The sequence below is a fragment of the Cupressus sempervirens genome, chromosome 7 (genome assembly GCF_028749045.1).
Source record: "Cupressus sempervirens isolate cs-2001-9-10 chromosome 7, ASM2874904v1, whole genome shotgun sequence".
NCBI classification, from domain to species: domain Eukaryota; kingdom Viridiplantae; phylum Streptophyta; class Pinopsida; order Cupressales; family Cupressaceae; genus Cupressus; species Cupressus sempervirens.
Window position 1 is genome coordinate 113,377,546 of NC_143124.1, and position 17,847 is coordinate 113,395,392.

Here is a 17,847-nt window from a genome sequence, read left to right on the forward strand (position 1 = left end):
GAACTCAAACTCTTGGCATAAAATATTCAAGAGTTTCATATTTCCATCTTACTGGCTATACTGATTCAGATTTTGATGGTGACAAAGAATGTGGGTTATCTACTTCTGGTTATTTGATGACCCTAGGATCAGAAACTATTACTTGGAGATCAAAGAAACAAACAATTCTTGCTAACTCTACAACTGAAGCAGAATATGTAGCAAGAGCTCAAGCTACAAAGGAAATTGTATGGCTGAGAAAAATTCTTGATGACTTGCAAGAGGCATAGACAACTTCAACAACTTTATTTGTCGATAATAATTCTATGATACAATTGGAAAAGAATCCTAAATTTCATGATCGAACCAAGCATATCAACACCAAATATCACTTGATTTGATATCATGTTGAGGGAAAAACTATACAGCTGAAACATTGTTCCACTGAAGAAAAAATTGCTGATATTTTTACTAAAGCACTAGGACGTGTTAAATTTGAATAATTTTGAATGCTACTTGGCATGAAAAATATCACTTCAGATTAAGGGGGGAATGCTAAATAATCATTCGGGATATGTTCTTTAGTTCAAGAAGTAGTCTAGCAGTTTGATTATGTAATGATTAATTTACTTTTCTCAACTGCCCAAATAGTTTTTAGGTTGCATATATTCTTTTTTTATTTTAATAAAATTTTCTTGTGTGTGTGTGCATTTCATTTCATTTTCTTTGGGCCTGTTACATATTTCACCCTGTACAAGATAGATTTGGTCACAGTATTAGTTGAAAAAGAGATTTGATTGAGTGCATGAACATGAGGAGAAGGCATGTATCTCTAATAGAACACCTAATTTTCCACCAATGCCAAAAAATCACAAGCATCAAAATTGGTTTGATGATCTCGTAGGGAAAAAAATGATAAAAGGATCAAATTGAGTACAATGGACATAATTTTGACATGGTTAAACATGTTTGAAACTATCCAAGAATCTATTATAAGAATGCAATATTTTATTGATAAAATAATGAAAGATCTTTGTGACTGCAAAAAGTATTTTTGTAATAGACTACCATGGTTTTGCATTTGATTGCATATCACTACTATTTGGTGCATACTCCCTTGTTCTATGTACTCTAAAATATTGAGATGTTTCTCTTGCCAATTATTTGTTTTGTAAGAAGACTATCAAGTCTTCTGCAATTTTGATGTTGTAATTTGTTGGTGAATAATTCATTCAAATAGTTTTATGTTCTATGTGTTTTCTATTTTAATTTGATACAAGAGAAAATATTGTTTCTCTTCCTTTTCTATGTGAAGGGAATTTAAAAATAAGAAAACATTGTTTTTTTTTTTTTGTTAAAGAGAAGACTAAAATAGAAGTAAAATTTTTTTTTTTTCTTATCATATGGTGAGACTATCTCTACAATTTGTGGACACCATGGTTATATTATTTTTATAATAAAATTGACAACATTGAAATTTCCTAAAGTCAAAATATGTTTATTAAAAATAAAGATAATATTAAAAAGCGTATCCAAATACTGATTTACATAACATAGAAAATGCTTTCAATATCCATATATTATAATAATTTTATTGTGGAAGTGAAATACACAGAGCACCCCATAGCACAGAACTAAAATATATATACAAAAAAGATTGCAAAAAGAGATGTCTAATTGAAATAGACAAGACTTCATTGGAAAAGATTAGTGATAGCATAAGAGGGTAAGATCTTTAGAAAATAAATAAAATTACACCTACATTTCCTAGAATTGGAGCCCCATCATTAATCAAATCCTAATCGGATGAACATTATACATTAGGTATCAAAGACTTGAAAAGAAATGAAAATATGCCTCATGACATGATGATGAATTATGTGTTAAATCCCAAAAAAGAGCTCAAAAGAAATGAATGTTCTATTAATCCATTTTATGTAGCTTTGGATAGTAATATAATTTTATAAATATTTTCTCAGGAAATCAATACTCCATTTTACATACAATAAAACAGCCATTAGAAAAACATATAGTCTCATATTTTTGTCAAGAGATGTAGGGGATAAATGCCATTAGCCAATAAGAATTTGTTAGGTTATATTTTTTGTCAACATTGACAATTTGTTTTTATTCTTTTGTTGTTTTCTATCAAATGTAATAGCTTTTTTGTGAAAGGACTATTTAGTCCTCTACACCTATGATTTTGCAATTCATGAACAAAAATTTATGGGATATAATGAATGCCATGGAAGTAGTCCTTAAAAATGCCAAATTAAAAATTGATTGGATGAAATTTCATAAAGTGAGTTGATCTTGTCATAATGTAAAAGAAAGATTTTTCATAAGGCATGTTAATGGTGAGCAATGATAGTGATCTTGTAGGAACCTTATAAGTTTGATTTTGTAGAGGATTACCAAATTCTAATTTTTCAGTTTTGTCATGTAATAATGCATATCAAGTCATAAACATGCCAAAAAGGTTCAGAGATAGTTTTAAGTATAGCCTTTTTATGTTTCACAACCTCCAAGCATTTGTAAAAAGTAACAGGTCAAATTTAACTCTATCTCGAGATAGCCAAGTTGTACCTATAAAGAATTGCTAATTTCTTTGTAGGATTCAAGATTTTTTAAGAAATAATTTTATATTTTTTTTAGCAATTTATTCAAATTTTAAAGCTAGTACATCTGCAAATCCATTCATTTATGGACTTATGTTATGGATTTCAATATTTGATTTTAGATCCCATCACTAAAACTATGTCACTTGTAAGTCTATTTCTTTTGTTGGACCTATATAGGGTTTATTGATTGAGATTATAGAATTTATATAAGTAACAGATTTTTTTTCAATACCTATTATTACTTTACTTTCCTGTCACTATTATTCAATTAGTTTTACATTTCTCTATTCTATTTTACTTGATTGATCTATTCTGCTCTTATAGATTGGCATTGCCTTATTAGAATAGATTGAATGCAATGCAACTACTCTCAATTTATTAAGTAACACTTTCCTTCATGTTGTTTTTTTGAAATCATTGTCATTATTTAAGATGAGTCCAGTGGATTGTCTTTGAATCATGCCAATCTATGGATGACTATTGATCTTGCAAAGCACTTCTTATTTCACTATCATTGCATATCATGAGAAGCTTCATGTACTGTCACTATCTTCTTCTCAGAGTATTATTTTATCCTCAACCTTATTTATAAACCCACCAAACCTTGAGAACATTCGAGGCCATTTTTACACAACTAATTTTGGATTGTTGTCCAACTTCCTTTTGGTAGCAACCTTGTTCCTTTAGCTTGATTACACCATTCTAAGAACTATTACATTCATCCTTTAACAGTGACAACACATTGGATCATTGTTTCAAGTAGATCTTTAGAACCTTTGACTTCATTTTGTCATCACCTCTAGGCCCCTCACAACGTGAATGTCTTTATCCAAGTTGTGCTTGTCCTTTTCTATTAACTCTCCACAACATTTCCATAATCCCTTAACATGAATTTCAAAAAAAATTACATATCCTCATGATAGTATGGCTGATTGGTCATTATAGATCACTTTCAGCACACCCTAGGATCACTGCTATTTATGATGGTCAATGGAATGTTTTTTCTCATCTCATAGTGGCATTATATTTTTTTCTCATCTCATAGTGGCATTATCTTTGCAATTTGTGGACACCACAACTATATTGTATTTATTATAACATTGACAAAATTGAGATTACCTTTCTAGTTGAAGCTTTCACTATTCTAGATCCTCTATTGTATTCATAGTGTCTTAAAGAAACCCAAAACATGATTTGTCCATTGAATGCTGTTGTAAAATCTGGTTGCTATATCAATCATTCGAATGCTCTTTCTCTGCTACTCAAAACATGAAGGTGTGGATCAACATAATTACTGATAAAAGGCACTTAAATATCACGTAACTATGAGGGTAGCTTGTGACACACTCTCTTGGACCAAGGACATCATTAGGTGACTATAGAGGACCACATGGATGCCATCTCATGAAACATCAGTATTCATATCTAATTTTTAGTTTTCTAAAATGTTTTCAGGAAGACATTGGTAATTACAACACTAGATTGTGTTTTCTATTCACTTGGCTCTGGTTTATTTTACAACTTTTTTAGAGCAATAAATAGTGCTAAATAAAAATAAATAGCCCAAGTCTTTCACTGAGAGAAATTGGAAAAATATAGAAGTTTATATGAAATCTTCCAATATTACAAATAATTTACCAGGTTAAAAGGCTATTCAAATTAGACAATTCAAGCATACAACTAAATATGAAATCCTTTTATTTTCAAGATGATTTTTATAGAATCATATCCTTCAATGAGCATAGAATAATTTTGATCAATGCCATAATTACTCCAGGAAGGAGACTATTGGCAGGGTAAAATTTTATGGATGGCAGAAGCATGCATGTTTTAGAATGCTACTAGCAAACATTTGGATAGATTTTTACCTATAATGTTTAACAATATCACATTTGGGATGATCTAAAATTTCCATTTTCCATTTTAATTCTAATATAAAGATATAGTGCTAATCCTTCCATATTTGCAATGGTAGACAAGTAACATAAAATGAACAAAAACATATTTGATCAAATGGAGTACAATCAACTTCAGGTGGAAGATGTACTTTTTTTAGGAGCATGTATCAAAGTGAAGTCTAGATAAGATTAATAAACATGATTATGATGAAAATAAAAATAAATTTAGTCTTCATAAAGTATGGATAATATATAACTAGTCTCATGATGTTTCGTAATTGGATGAAATGCACAAAATCTATTTGTTAAACAACATTTAGAAAGTTTCAAGCATATGCATATGGCAAGTGTAGACTCAACAATCTTTGGTGTCACTCTCCCAGACACATCCAATATGGGAGCCTCCAAGTCACATATAAGCATTCCCCACAGTATGTAGGAATATTTTTGTCAGATGATGTAGTTGTAGTTGTTGTCACTTTGGATGAGCAAACAAAGCAGATTAACTGTTTGATATATGACATTTTTAAGATAGTCAATATTTGTTGATGGTTGTGTAGCACAAATCCTCAAATTAATGTACACTGTACAAGGTCCCATTGTTCCACTCTGGCCATGGATAATGTCAATCTCTACAGTCCTTGGATTATACTTGTTGCATGCCTAGAAATAGTAGCTGTAGAACAAGTCATGTAGCTAGAAATGCCCTTGTAGACATACCTACAAAATGTGAACTGATGGGCAATACACTTGTACTGTTTGACAAAAAGTTTAAATAAATGTGGTTCATTGGATTGTCTTGGTTGCTAGTGAGAATTCACAAAACAATGTGTTGAAAATAATTTTAAAGCTTTAAGTGAATGCAACTAGTAGTTGCATGTAAAAAGTGGAAGTGCAAACAATGCTCATAAGCTACTTGACATAATGCTTCAAAGAAATGTATTAATGTCAAATGTGGAGTCATCAACAACAACATCATGTACTATTTACACAAAGCCTCAGAGGGATGATATCTCACAAGTGATTCTTGTGAGAGTAGAACAAATAGATTTTTTGAATAAATGAGATGGCTCTGTTCTGAAGACAATCACGAATCCCTCTTGTATGAAATTGTATTGACCCACTAGGAAAAGGACTGTATGCAATACTGCAACCATTGATAGAATAAACTTGGAACTAATTAAAAAATCATAATAGTTAAAGCAGCAAAAAACAATATAAAAATAATGGATAGAGTCTTCCAAGGTGACTATCCTCTATCTTTTCATAACTACTCTTTAATGATATTAAACTTCCATCTCCATGAGGGTATCTTTGACTATCTACTGCTCCATGATAGTGTGTTTGATTTTGATGTTCTTTGTGACCTTCATTGTTTCTATTAAAATCTTATTTTTCTATCTCCCATATGATAATCATCTCCTTGATAAAAAGGCTTTTAATCCTCTTTTATGACTACCTCCTTTAATGATGATGCTATTGCTCCTCTCTATTCATTTCTTGGACTATGTTTTCACTCACTATCATAGACATTATGACATTCATTGATTAAATTTTATTCTTTTCATCACACAATGATATCCATGATGCTCATAAAATTGTAAGGGCACAAACCAAATTGAAAGGACATGCAATCCTTTTTTGCAGATTTCTAAAGAGACTGAACTCTGTTTTATTCAAAAAGCTAGTTAAAATGAGCTTTAATAAAACCCCAACAAGGGAAGATCAATTTTACAATTTCTGACCACTCCATTTTTATTCAAGGGAACAATATCTTTCTGGGAGGACCCAAAATATAAACCCATCTAGGTTGCCAAACTGGATTGAATGTTGTGTGTGTCTACTATTCAATTTTTCCCCTCTGTTATCCTCTTATTTGATGATGAACTTTTGATTAATATTTATAAAAGCTAATTTGATTAAGAGTCGTATATTTTATCCATTCCATGTTTGTGATAGAAAATTGTTTCCCATGTTTTTTAATTTGTTTAATTGTGGTTTCCTACATTATTAGAAGAGAAGGATTGAGTGTTGTGTGTGTCTGCTATTCAATTTTTCCCCTCTGTTATCCTCTTATTTGATGATGAACTTTTGATTAATATTTATAAAAGCTAATTTGATTAAGAGTCGTATATTTTAGCCATTCCATGTTTGTGATAGAAAATTGTTTCCCATGTTTTTAAATTTGTTTAATTGTGGTTTCCTACATTATTAGAAGAGAATTAAAGTAGGGCATTTGATACCATTTCTGTTTGAGGGTTTTAAAAGAAAGTGTTCATTGAAGAAAAATCAAGTCTGCAATCAGACATCTCATTAGAAGAGGCGTCGTATGTACACCAATGATCTCATCTATGAAGAAACCAGGGGCGTTCTGATATAGTCAACATTAATCGTAGAATATATTTTAGAGCATTTGCAATGGTTACAGAAGTATATTTATAGTTTATTTCATACAAACAGTAATGTGAGGCATTTATTTCATGTAAGCGGTCTATGTCAAAGAAAATAGTTACGGACGGTTAGAAATGGGAACGAAGCAACTAACGGCAACAACAGGAAAGTCCACAAAAAAAATAAAAATGTGAACAGCAGGCCCACGTCCATCTAAGTGGTCAAAGCTTAGTGTGCTACCGCTTAGTGTGCTATGTTTAAGGCTGGTTGTAAAGCATTAGGGCTGAAAAATACATTACTCTTTCTCAGAAGTTGACAGCATTCAGAAATTTTCGTTAACGAAAATGGCATTACATAGAGAATCTGAGTATTTGTTTGTCCTAATGATTGGGCGGCTCCAAATGGTGCTGAGGGAGACACACACAGTATGCCGCCTTGATTTTCAAAATTTTCACTTGATCTTTTGCAACTTTCCAACACTTGATCTTTTGCAACTTTCCAACACTTGACTTTTGAGATCAATAGAAACTTATCGAATCTATTTTTCGTCCTGGAATATTTTGTTGTGCCTAGGATATGTTTTGCCATGCTCAACTTTTCTTTCCTGCTTCACTTGAGTTATTTTGTGGCTGCATCGTTTATGTGTCATCCTTGTTTTCAATTAGCCTTTGGTTTATCAACAGTTTAAGAATCGGATCTCAAGATTTCTTACAACTTGACAAATATCTTCTGTAAAACCTTTCCTGTTCATTTGGAGTAGTCATTGGGTCCGACTTAAATGCATTTTTGAACAATCCATTTCTTTTAAACAATTTAATCGAGAACAGCTAACTGTTCCAAATTTCGAAATTTAAGTTGTATTGTTTTGTGATATTGCTATCAGGATTTTACTGTGTGATTTTTGAGTCAAATTCATTGACCCATGTTTCATGAGTAGTGATTCAACATGAATCACATCTCTCATGAGAATAAATAGAACACTTAGCACTCATTGGATCTAGGTGATGCTCACAGGGGTGAAGCACTGGGACTTCCCTGGAGGTCACCCATCCTAGTACTACTCCAGCCTATGCGTGCTTAACTACGCAGTTTTCATGATGGTTAAACCCAAAGCTTATAACCCAATTTGCTAAATAGAATTTTTTTATTAGCTATATACATATTATATTTTTATAATATATAAGAAAGTGAGAGATATCTATGCTTTAATTTATAAATGTTTTATTTTTTCAGTTAAGTAAAGTCTTAGTATTTCTCCCCTTCATATATATATATAGCTAGTAGAACTAGGATGGTAAAGTTCTAAGAATTATTTGATTATTTCGAAGTATAGTATAATTTTGAATATCATTAATGTAACATTATATTATTTTTATTTTGATAAACTTAATTATGCCTAAAAATAAATTAGAATAAAAGATACATATAATTTTTTTATAAATTAATAAAGTAGAGCCTCTCTCTTCCAACGAATAAGATATTCAAAATTATTTCTTTATGATTTATATGTTGAATCACTTATTTCTTATTTCTTATTAAAATTAATTATAGACCAACTTTTATCATATAGTGTCATGGTGAAGTAGTGGTTGTATCATTTTGACTACCAAGGTTCAAATAGCTTTAAGGTACAATTACTTTTAACATTAAGGTTCAATTAGAGTTAGTATTAGTATTTAATTTGGTCTGGAATTACAGTCATGGTTCAATAAGATGAAATCAAAGTTTTTGTCACTTTTTAATTATGTTTAGAGATAAGATTTATTTTAATGTACTATTAGGGAAAGGGTTCAATTTAGTTCACTATCAAGTTTAGGGCTCAATTTAGTCTAATATTAGGAGTAGGGTAAACATTTGTTTACTTATTTTTGAATTATTCTATAGTTATAGGTCAAGTAGGGCTATTGTTCTATTTTCCTCTCTCTCTCTCTCTCTCTCTCTCTCTCTCTCTCTCTCTCTCCATTCACCATATTTGTCTACAATGATCCAAAAATATCCTCTTACTTGATCTCTATTTCATCTCTCTCTCTCTCTCTCTCTCTCTCTCTCTCTTTGACTTGCTCCTTTCTCCCTCCCCCTCTCATGATCTATTACTCCTCATTACCATCTATCTCTACCTCATGCTCTCCTACTCCCTAAACACCATATTTCTCTATTGTGATCCAAAAATATCCTCTTCCTTGAGCTCTATTTCATCTCTCGCACTTGTCACTTTCTCCATTCCCCTCTCATCGTCTTTTACCACTCATTACCATTGATGATTTCCTAATACCCCCCCTCTCTCTTTCTCATCACCATATTTCTCAATTATGATCCATAAATATCCTTTTCCTTGAGCTCTACTTCATCTCTCCCACTTGCCACTTTTTGCCTTCCCCTATCATCAAATTTTGCCCTTCACTACCATCGATTGCTACCTAATACCCCCATCTCTCCCTAATCACCATATTTCTCTATTATGATCCACAAATAGCCCCAACCCCCCCCTCTCTCTCCTCATTACTATCTATCTCTACATCATGTCCCCCCATTCTCTCTCATCACAATGTTTCACTATTATGATCCATAAATACACTCTTCCTGCTACAGGAGCATCATGCATGAAAAATAAATAAAAATTGAAAAAAAAAATTTGGAGGAGAGAGAAAGTGACGAAAATAGGAAAAAAAATAACTAAAAATAGAAAATAGAAAAAAAAGGGAAAAGATGAATTTCTATTTTCAAGGTGTGTAGGTGGCGTAAATAGAAAAATAAGAAAAATAGTTGTCATTCCATTTACCGAGGTGTGTGGGTAGAATTCTAGAAAGTTATGAATATTGGAGAAAGTTGTGGAAGTTGTAGAAGGTTGTGGAAGTTTTGGAAGTTGTAGAAGGTTGTGGAGGAATTCTAGAAGGTTGTGGATAAGTCATGCACAAGGTGGTAAGTGCCTATTTAAGCAAGGCATATGAGCATTTCTAAATCAAGCTCGAGAAGGCGAAGCTTGAGGAGTAGAAGCTCAAGGAGAAGCTTGAGAAGGAGAAAATTGAGTAGTGGAAGCTTGGAAAGCTTGGAAAGTTTCAAGGTGTGAAAGAGAAGGAGGAAGTGAAGAGTGAGTTTTTTGGAGTCTGTGGACAAAGCGCCGAATGTGAGGTAGTTTACAGCAGGATTGTGATGGACTTGTGAGTGTGTAGACAGAGCGCCGAATGTGAGGCAGTTTACACTTGGATCTTGGATAGAGTTTGGAGAAGAGCTAGTGACTGCGGTTTAGAAACAAGGAGGTTGCTTGGTGACTTGCGAGCACAAGTTGAGATCTCAAAGGTTTCTACTAGAATGTGGATCTAGACTAGCTTAGGCTTGGATTGGATCTTGAGAGATCTTGGAGAAATGCTATTGTAATTGCTATTGGATTTTCAAGTTTAATAAAATTGCTTGGGAAGTATTTTTTTATCTCTTTGTCTTCATATTGTTGCATTCTTGGTTGTGAGTTGGTAAGGGTGGTGTGGCCCTTTGTCAGTGGTATCAGAGTGTACCCTTCATCACTTCCTTGAGCTCTATTTCATTTCTCCCACTTGTCACTTTCTCCCTTTCCCTCTCATCATATTTTATGCCTCATTACCATCTATCACTACCTAATATCCCTATCTCTCTATGATCGGCATATTTCTCTATTATGATCAACGAATAGCCTATTCCTTGAACTCTATTTCATCTCTCCCACTTTTCACCCTCTCCCTTACCCTCTCTCCACCATATTTGTCTTGAGTTATATTTCATCTAATATTAATAAGAATAATATATATTCTAATGTATTATTGAACTAAACATAATACATTTATAATTTCTTTAATTTTCCATCTTAAAAGCTTTTAATTAGATCCAAGTCAATCTCCACCAAATACATTCAATATATATCCTAGAATTTATTTTTTATCAATGCTTATATAAATTTTATATATTATAATTTTTTATTAATACTCTATTTTGAACAATTAGTAAACTATGTCAAACCATTCAAATTGAACATATTTAGTTTATTATCATAAAATCTAAATAATATATTTTTCCTTCTTCATTTATATATAATAATGAGCTTAATACTATAAATATCCAATTATCATAATTGAAATGCACTCTCTTATGTTGGAAGATTGTAAACACACTTTTAAAAAACAATAATTAGAGAGACTATTAGAAAAAAATATTAGAATTATTTCTCCTTGCATAAACAAAGTCTATAATAAATACAATTTACATTTACATGGCTACCACATAAAGGAGGTCTATATTGAGCTATTCATTGTGTTGATTGAAATGATTGAAGAGATGGTATTTTCCATGTGATACAACCAAACAAAGATGGTCTAAATGCAGGAACCCATGGTGATGGCACCTCTATAAAGTGCCTTGACAATTTTTGAAGTTCTATCCGTATTTTTCTATCTTAGGAATTTTGTCAAACACTTCCCTTGCAACCTCAATTTGTTGATGTTTGTCGTTTTGCTATGATTTTTGAATGCCAATGATATTGATGAATACAAATGATTGCAAAATTACTAATTGGAAATCAAAGTGATATGCAACTTCTTTTTATTATTTTCCAAATGCAAGTACATGAAATTCTAATGTAAAATACACACCTACAGCCAAGAGGTATTTTCACAAACACTTGGCATGCATCCTATGAATGACTATGCAATGAGACATTTTTACAAACATTTGGCATACAAACTGAATAGCTGAATTAAGTTGATTTCCCTTCAATACTTCAATGTTTACAAAGACTGAATACTTTGGTAAAAAAAATACATATATTACTTGTCAAATGTATCCATCTACAATTTCCAAATGTAAATACCAAAAGAACATGGAAGAAGTAGTTCAGATGACATGCTTTTTGGCTTTTCTTTTTTTGGATTTGCTTTTTCGAACTGCTTTTTCATATCTGCTTTTTTAGACTACTTTTCCAGCTCTATTTTTTTTCTTTTCTTTTTTGGACTACATTTTCGGCTCTACTTTTTTGCTTTGTCTTTTCAGATCCACTGCAAAAATTGAAACCTTTCTCCTTGCCAACTGATGTCAAAAATTTGATGCATGAGCTGAACAAAAATCACTAAATATTATCTCCCAATTAATCACAAATAAATTGGTTGAATACATATTCCTCCACTCCCAACTAGGGTTGATATCTCACAACCAAAATTGGCACCTTAGAGTCTTCAAACCCTTAGGCAAGTATGCAAGCACTAAGGCTCTTAGCACAATAGATGAATATGCAACTCAAGATGTGTAAAATGACCCCCCAAAGGCTCCTTATAAAGATTTCACAAGCAAATCCAAGAAGCTTCTAGAGGAATCCAACACTTTATTCTTTTAAGTGACTTTTTGATATTTTATTATGTTAGTCACTATAATATTAAATCAATTAAATATAAAGTTACTTTTTAATATTTCATTGTTTAGTAACCTTATAATTAATTAATTTAATATATCTCTTCCCCCTTATTTCTTCCTTTTTAGCCTTCAGAAAAATAAAGGATAAAATAAAATAAGTAGCTGGTGCTTGTCAAAAAGGGGACGTTATAGTCCTCCCTTCCCAAAATTTCTTTTCCTCAAGCAATTGCAAACTCAGGTACTGTAAAATCTACTCATTCTCCCATGTGGTATCCTCTGCAGGTAGTTCCTTCCATCCCACAAGTACTCCTTAATCACTCTATTCTAGAATTTCCTCTCTCTAACATCAATGATCTCTTCAGGCACCAAGACCAAATGTCCCTCCTCATCAAGTGGCGAAAGATCTGTGGAAGAGATAACCTGCTAACCTAATGCCTTCTTGAGTCATGAAACATGAAATACATTATGAATCTTGCTACTCGCAGGAGGCTCTAACTCATATGCTACCTCCCCAATCCTCCTGGTAACCCTGTATGGACCGTAGAACCTTGGTCTTAGTTTCTCTACTCCACTCTTTTTAAGAGAGGACTGTTTATAGGGCTGCAATCGTAGATATACCATATCACCAATCTTAAAGCTACTTTATCTGCATAAGTCTTTTGCTGATTCTATGCCATTACCAAATTATCCTTGAGTGCCTTCAATATGTCTTGGCTTTCTTGAATCCAATATTTTTCTTTAGGTGCCCTACTCTCACCAAAAGCCATCTCCATGAATGAAGGTGCATCATACCTGTACAAGGCTTTGAAAGGACTCATTCTAATGGACATATGGTATGTGGTATTGTAACAATACTCTCCTAAATGTAACCACCTGATCCAAGCCCGCTGTTGTCCTACCACATAATTATGCAAGTATCCCTCAACCCACTAATTAACAATTTATCTTTGCCCATCAGTTTGAGGGTGATAACTAGTACTGGGTGTCAACTCAATACCTATCAGTTTAAACAGCTTCTACCAAAAAGAACTCATAAACTTGCTATCTCTATCATTGACTATTTTCTTAGGTAGCCCATGCAATCTAAAAATCTCCCTGAAAAATAGCTCAGCCACCTATGAAGCCTTGTACTCTGTCAGAATAGCAAAGAAATGTGAGTATTTTGTGAGCTAGTCTACCACAATAAAGATGTTTTTCTCTCCCTTGTACCTTGGGTAGGCCTATGATGAAGTTCATCGAAATGCTTTCCCACTTTTTCTCAAGAATGGGCAAAGGCTAAAGTAATCTAGTTGGATGTGTATGCTCGGACTTATTCTGCTGGCAAGTCACACACTCCTTCACATGCTTCAACACAACATCCTTGAAGCCTTTCCATGAAAACCTCTCTCTAATCTATCTATAAGTTTTGAAGTAGCCTTGATGGCCTGTTAGGGGTGTATCATGGCAAGATTGTAGTATTTTCTCCTTCAATTTTGATTCTGGTACCAAGTAGATCCTATCCCTATAGTAAATCACATCATCAATTGTCCTGTACCTTTCATCTCAAATCAATCCATCCATAAACTCACAAGAAAGCGTATTCTTGGAGTACTCCACCAGTAAGATGGATTTCCAATCTGCCAAAATCTCAGAGAGTGAGTAAGTTGAAGGCCTCCTGGAGAGGGCATCTGCAACAATGTTCTTGTTCCGCTTAACATACTCTATGTCAAAATCATATGCCTGTATCCTGCTAACCCACTTCTATTGTCTCTCATTCAAGTCCTTTTTCTCTAAGAAGTATCTGAGACTGTTATGATCTGTCCTCACCACACATTTTCCCCCAACTAGATACTGTCTAAACTTCACCAGGGCATGCATAATGGCGAGCATCTCCTTATCATAGATAGAGTATAGTCTCTCAGCTCCCCTCAACTTATGGCTCTCAAAGGTGATAGGGTGTCGATTCTGCATCAATACTACACCAATACCTTCCCCTAAAACATCACACTCTAGAATGAAAGGCCGCATGAAATTAGGAAGTGCCAACACTGGACAACTCCTTGAGCTTATCAAAAGCTTTTTGTGCCTCTGCGCTCCAACAAAATGCACCCTTCTTGGTCAAAAGGTGCCCCCAACTATGAGAACCCCTTAACAAAATGCATGTAGTAACTACATAGTCTGAAGAAGCCTTGTAGCACTATAAGTGATCATGGTGTGGCCCAATCTAGAATAGCCTATATTTTCTCTTGGTGGACTTGGACACCCTCTGCACTAATCACATGTCCCAAATAAAGAATCTCTCTAAGGCTGAACTCACATTTCAAAGCCTTAAGATACAAGGACTGCTCCTCTGTGATGGTAAGGATCTCATCAAGCTGCTGCAAGTGTTCTTCCCAAGTTTTACTATATATGAGCAAATCATCAAAGAATACCAAGAGGAACTTACACAACTATTTGTTGAAGATATGATTCATACAAGACTGGAATGTAGTAGGTGTGTTAGTTAATCCAAATGGCATCATCAAGAACTCATACTGCCCATAGTGGCATCAGAAAGTAGTCTTGTGTACATATTGTTCCCTCACTCTAATCTGATGGTAACCCGATCAAAGATCAATCTTTGAAAAATATATTGCCCCATGTAACTCATCCAATAACTCATCAATCCTAGGTATTGGGTACTTATTCTTGATTGTTTTCTTATTGAGGGCTCGGTAATCTATACACATTCTCATGGTCCCATCTTTCTTCTTCACCAAGACCACTGAAGAAGCGAAAGGGCTAGAGCTAGGACGAATGTGTCCCATATCAAGCAATTCCTTGATTGCTTTCTCGATCTCATCCTTAAATTTCTTAGGATGGCAATAAGGGGTAGTAATCACTGGCTTGGTCCCTTCTTCCAACTCAATAGTATGCTCGAAGCCTTTGTCTGGTGGCCTCCCTGGGGGTATCTCACCAAAAACCTTATCATGTTTTCCCAATAGCTCCTCGATGTCAATGTGGACTGGCTATCCTAAATCTATAGATTCCTTAGGAGTGATCACACACTCTGCTTCCTAAACTATGTCATCATGCCTGAAAATACTCTCCATACGTCTAGCTAAAATAGTCTTAGGTGCTTTAGATGCCATACCTCTAAGCACCACTCTATGCCCATCAGCATCTCTGAACTTGAGTTCCATGGTTTGGAAGTTCTATGAGTACTTCCCCAATGACTACAACCATTGGACCCTAAGTATGGCATGGATATCACCCCAATCAACCAGATAGAAATCATCTGTAACTATGTGGTTGCCCATCATAATAGATGACTATAGAATCCATTGAGTACAAGCTATCTTACGCCCATTAGCCACCATCACATTGAATCCCTCAAAATCCTCTAGAGGAATTTGTCGCTTGTTCACCAATGATGCATCAATGAAGTTATAAGTAGCTCCATTGTCAATCAATACCACTATCTGATGACCTTGTAGGACCCCACGAGCTTTGAAAGAGTTGAACTTAGGAGCACTGGAGATAGAAGCAATGATCTCATCATGATTTTCCCCATCTAAACTATTTTTTTCTTTGAGGTTCCTCTTCCTCAGAACTGCTCTCATCATCTAATATCACCTCAATTAAGTGAGCCTTGCCTTTCCCTAGGCAATGGTGTCCACTAGACCATTTCTACTTGCAATGATAGCAAATCCACTTAAGCTGACACTCTTGTTCGTAGGCTTCATCAAAGTTCTCCTTATTACTTTTTTTCCAGAATGGCTTCTTCCCCTTATCCTTATGGGATGTGAAAGGCTTGCTAGGAGCCCTTATGCTAGATGTAGAATATTTTATGTCTCTAGTCTTCATGATAGCATCCTAGAGAGAATCTGGTTTGAAGGCCTTAACCCAACCACGAAGAGGCTCTATCGATCCCTCAATGAAGAGCATAACCAACTATTGTTCTTAAATATCTGTCACCATAACTACCAACCATTGGAACTCTATGATGTAAGCATCCACTAAATTAGTATGTCAGAGTTGTGCTAACTCCCTAAAGTGGAGTTTAGGATCCTTACACTCAAACCTATCAATGAGCTTCTGGGTGAATTCCAAATATGAAGTAATGTTGGCATGCCCCAAAATGACAAGTCTATGGTACTACCATTCATGTGCTTCACCTTCCAAATAGAGTGTGGCATACTGGATAGCCTCTATTTCCAACATAGGATTGAGCTGCAAATATGTGTCGAGCTTCTGAACCCAAGCTCTAGCTATACCTTTGTTACTTCTATCAAATGATGGTAAGGTTATTTTTCCCATCTTACACTGCAAGTCTTGATTTTGCACTCTCGGTTGATTGTTTCTTGGTCTATTTCCCAATTTAAGACCACAAAAGCCTACTTGTGACATGGCAACCTTTAAATCATCACCTAGAGAGTTGTGCTCCCTCAAATAATCACCATTTCCCTCTTCTCTTACTTTCTGGTCATGATTTGCAGCACCTTGTTCTTTCAAAAATATACGCATAAGAGGCCTAGGAGTAGCTCTACTTGCTATTCTAGCACTGCTTTGGGCTGTGTCATTGTTTTCTTAACCCCCATTGTGTCCATTCTGCCCATTAGTCTTGTTATGGTTCCTATCATTTCCATTGTTTTTGTTATCTACCAACTATCCAAGGATAAGTGATAGTTCTTCTCTTCCTCTTTCCATTTTATCTCTCAAATCCAATTGCCCTCTTGCAAGGGCATTAAGCATTTGTTGGGTACTATTTTCTTCGATGAGTTCTAAAGGACTTAAGCCCTTTCTTGCCCTATTATAGAATTTATCCAAAGGATTTATGAATGGAACATTTGGAAACTCTTCACTCATAACCCATACAAGATGGTAGGAACTTTAGCTATGATACCACTATAAAGTGCCTTGACAATTTTTGAAGTTTTATACCTATTTTTTTGCCTTAGGAATGTGTCAAACACTTCCCTTGCAGCCTCAGTTTGCTGATGTTTGTTGTTTTGCTATGATTTTTGAATGCCAATGATATTGATGAATACAAATGATTGCAAAATAACTAATTGGAAATCAAAGTGATATGCAACTTCTTTTTATTATTTTCCAAATGCAAGTACATGCAACTTCTTTTTATTGATTTTCCTTCAATACTTCAATGTTTACAATGACTGAATACTTTGGTAACAAAAAGACATATATGACTTGTCAAATGTATCCATCTACAATTGCCAAATGTAAATACCAAAAGAACCTAGAATAAGTAGCTGAGATGACATGCTTTTTGGCTTTTCTTTTTTCAGATTTACTTTTCTTGACTACTTTTTTGGATCTTCTTTTTCAAACTACTTTTTTTGCTTTACTTTTTTGCTTTGCTTTTTTAGATCTGCTGCAAAAACTGAAACCTTTCTCCTTGCCAACTGATGTCAAAAATTAGATGCACGGGCTAAACAAAAATCAATGAATAATATATCCCAGTTAATCACAAATGAATTGGTTGAATACCAATTCCTCCACTCCCAACTAGGGTTGATATCTCACAACCAAAATTGGTACCTTGGAGTCTTCAAACCCTTAGGAAAGTATGCAAGCACTAAGGCTCTCAGCACAATAGATGAATATGC